The sequence below is a fragment of the Callospermophilus lateralis genome, chromosome 3, assembly GCF_048772815.1.
Source record: "Callospermophilus lateralis isolate mCalLat2 chromosome 3, mCalLat2.hap1, whole genome shotgun sequence".
Lineage (NCBI taxonomy): Eukaryota > Metazoa > Chordata > Mammalia > Rodentia > Sciuridae > Callospermophilus > Callospermophilus lateralis.
In genome coordinates, this window is record NC_135307.1 from 153,319,862 (window position 1) to 153,324,342 (window position 4,481).

Consider the following 4,481-nt stretch of genomic DNA (forward strand, 5'->3'; position numbering starts at 1 on the left):
TTTAGAGGTTGAAAGTATCAGCTGTCCTCCAAACACCTAACCAAATTCTTTATTACATAAACAGCACAGAGTCTCTTATACAAAGTAGAGTGAATTTATCACTTGGAGACCTGGAGATTACAGCCAAAGGTCAGTGTTCAATGCCACACTCTAGTTTAAAAGGAGCACATTTAGAGGAATAGGGCAAAGATTCAGGAGGAGCTACCAATTATATAACATCCAGAAGGGTGAGAGAGAATGGGAAAATCTCAGCTACGTAGGGGCAGATGTCAAACTTCACCAATCTTTGCTATGGATTAGGAGTTTGACCTCACTACAAGCATCACAGCACTTAATCCTCATAACCTAAGTGGGATCAGTGACAAGGAATGACATTCTCCCCATTTTACAGATGAGAAAACAAAGGATAGAGATATTAAGGATATTATCTAAGGTCAATGGGTAAAGAGCAAAGTGACTCCAACATAGCTCCATTGACCATTCAAGATTACATTTTTAATTACATTGACCATTCAAGATTACATTTTACATACTGTGGGTCTATTCTTGCCCTGAATAGACCCACAGTATGTAAAATTTGCCAATAAATAGAAACGTCAAGATGGCAGCAGCTTGTCTCTAAACTCTACAAAGAAGAATAGATATGAATTTTCAGAGTGTGTTCCAAGTCACTGACGATGTTCATGGAGGAACTAAAGGATCATTTATTGGAAATATAGATGGTGCAAAGTATTGGTATCAAATGTTCTTCGTGTGTTCTGTTACCCTACTGATTATGACAATGTTATTGTGCTATCCTATGAACAGAACCAGAGCCCGTACACGTGGTCATGCAGGTTGAACATAAAACAAATCCTGGACGGGTGGGGGAGGCTTCGTATTCATAGTCATTGAAGATTTGACTGCTGATGATAGTTTCCCTAAAGATCTTAGTAAAAAGGTTTTAAGGGAGAGAAGCTATTCTTTGTATGCCATAAGTTTTCATTTTATTCCTTAGAAGTCTTGACTATTGTCTGATTTAGAAAGATAATTGTAGAGAAAGGATGGAGGGTCATAAGATCCAGATATAGAAAGATGAAAACCAGTTCCATAACATAAAGTGAGGGAAGAAGATGGAGATTGTGTTACGGTGGGAGTCAGGGAGCTATTTCAAATGTGAATCAGTTTAGGAGACAGGCAGGCTAGAGACCTATATTTAGGAATTGTAAACATAACAGGATAGTTGAAGCTAAAAGAACTGGTAACTTTAAATGAGGAGCAAGAAAAGACAGGCATTGAAACACAACCCAGAGCAGTAGGCAAATTTAATTAGATGGTGAGGAAAACAAGAGACAATGTTTTTCAGGTAGCAGGTGATCTTCAGAGAAGACAGATAATATGATTAGCTTTTCCACCACTGTGACCAAAAAGACCTGACAAGGACATAGAGGAGGAAAAACTTATTTGAGGCTCATGGTTTTAATCCATGGGTAGTCAAATCCATTGCCTTGGGCCCAAGGTGAGGCAGAATATCATGGCAAAAGAGTGTGGAGGAGGAAAGCAACTCAGAACACAAACAAGGAAGCAGAGAAAGTTCTGCTCTGTCTCACTATGGGATAAATTCTAACCCCCAAAGGTCTACCTTTAGTGACCTACCACTTTCAGGTACACTTTACCTGCCTACAGTTACCACCCAGTTAATCCACTCAAGTGAATTAATACACTAATTAATTTAAGGCTCCCATAACTCAATCATCTCACTTCTAAACTTTTTGCATTGCCCCACACATTAGTTTTGGGGGGACACCTCATATCTAAACCATAACAGTAAGAGAAAAATGGAGAAGTTGATGGATATAATGAACTTAGACATTTAAGATATTTAGGAGTCCACTTTCAATGGATAGTTCATAGAGAACAAGACAGAACCAGACTGATAGATTATGGTGTAATGGCTGCAGAAAGTGAAAAATAGTGTGAGCAGAAGGGTGGCATTGAAGAGGAAATCCATGGTGCTCTGGTTTGAGAGGGAAGAAGGACAGGAAAAGATTTTCGTGGTGGGGGAGATTGAGAAGACATGACACAGATGATAAATCATTTATAAACAGAGCCATACATTATACAAATTTGCAATATCTAATGCAAATTTGGCGCTGAATGGTCATGTCCCATAATTCTTAGTAGAATCTCTTAAAGCAACAAGACATCTTTTCTCAGAGAAAAGAAATCTATATATTTCATCTTAAGTGGCTTGCAAGAATGATTCTTTACTTGCAGTATTGAACACACATGCTTCGGCAAGTCTTTACAAGATTTAAGAACACTCAAATGCGGGGTAGGAATGCTTACAAGCAACTCATATGACATGGTTTCATGGTGTAGCTTTGGTCTTAGTGAGTTCCACTTTTAAATCTCTTTCAAATGTATCATGTGGCTGAGAAACTTGGGAGGGTTTTTATTTGGAGGGCCCAGAGCAACTTGGAAATCCAGAGGCCAAGGCATGTCTTGGAGCCACACCCTGTGCCTCCAACTCTTCCTCCTTCTGTCTCTGAAGTATCCAGGAAGTTGGGGCCCGAAACCTCAGTCACGCATCAGAGCTCTTAAATTGGCTCCCGGCAATTTGCAAAAAAAAAAAAAAGCAGCTGGAACTATTTTGCTGCCCCATTGTATCATTATTATTAAACTCTTAAAGGGTTTGCAAAATAAAAAGCATAACATGTTATAACTTAGGGGAAAGAAAGCATGAGGATAAAACATGACATATTGAAAGAGCGTGACATTTTTTAAAAAGCATGACATGTTAAAGCATGACATGTTGTGACTTTATTACTACTCTCTGATTTCCAAAGTCCTACGTGTTTGTTAAGGTGAACAGTGGTGAGATGTGTGAATGATTTTCATTTTCTTTATTATAATTTTCAACACTTAAGAAAGTGTTGCTATTATCCTTTGTTTTTCTTATATTTTCTTTCCATATGCACGTCACTTATCATTATGTATATAATTAAGTTCAACCCTCAGTGTGTTGGACAAATGAATGCTTCTACATTTTGGACATTTTTCCCTTAGAAATTCATTGCAAATTTTTCCCATAGTTAAATGTGTTTTTCTATTATATAATCTTTGTATTATTCCAAACCTGTGTAGTACTATGATAACTTCTTTAGATTTTCTATAGGAAACTTAGATTGTTTCCTCCTTTGTTTTGTAATTATATATAATATACTATGGTAAATATCATTTCCTCAATTATTTCTTTTTGTTTCATCAGGTAATGTGATATTTTAATACTATATATTCTACTTCATAGAAATTATTATTACTATTATTAATTTGGCAGCATTAGGGGTTATATCTAGGGGTGTTTTACTACCAAGCGACATCATGTCCTTAAGTCTTTTTATCTTTTATTCTGAAATAGAATCTGGCTAAATTGCCCATATGTCTTCAAATTTGTGATCTTTCTGCCTCAGCCTTCTGAGTAGCTAGGGTTAAAGGTGTGTACCACCATAGCTTGTTATAGAGAATTCATTTTTTAAGACCCTCACATTTGTTTGTCAAATTTTCCCTTAGAATGGTTATTCCATTTTACATTTTTATGAGTTGGCATAAATGGTCATTTTTTTTGCACTTCTTAATAAGTTCTGGGCATATTCTTAAAAAGAAAAATGCAAACCAGTTTTAGGGGATAAATGTGGAATATATGTATGCATTGAAATTTTTATTTGACTACAAATGAAGTTATAAAATATATAAAGACATGAGTTTTTTTTAAAAAAATACTTCTTTTATTTGTAGATGGACGCAATACCTTTATTTGATTTATTTATTCTTTATGTGGTGCTGAGGTTCGAACCCAGTGCCTCACACGTGTGAAGCATGCACCAGGCACAACCCTAGTCCCGAGACATTAGTCTTTTATTTGACATGTATATTAGGATGTGGGCGTGTATGTGTATGGATGTGTATTTAGAAATTAGATTTTTTTTTTTTTTTTTTTTTGCCAGGCATAGTTGCTCAGGAGGCTGAGGCAGGAGGATCATCAGTTCAAAGCCAGCCTCAGCAAAAGCAAGGTCCTAAGCAACTCAGTGAGACCTGTCTATAAATAAAATACAAAATAGGACTGGGGATGTGGCTAAGTGGCCAGCCAAGTGCCCGTGAATTCAATCCCCAGTACTCCCCTACAAAAAAAAAAATTTAAGTTTTTGTTTTGTTTTGTTTTTGGTAGTGCTAAGGATCCAACCCAGTGCTTCACTCATGCTAAACAAGCACATGTTATTTCCATGAGGTATAAAGCCATCCCTGAAATTTTATATTTTATATAGTAAAAAATAATGCTTGGATACAATTACTTGGGTGTTTCTTTTACTTTCTGTTATGCTTACATGACTCTCTTATTCTGAAATTACATATTTGTCTATTCCCTTGATTTTTATTCTATTCTCTGAAAACAGTCATCTTTTAATTTTTAAAAAAATCAAAACATATCAGTACTTCATGTG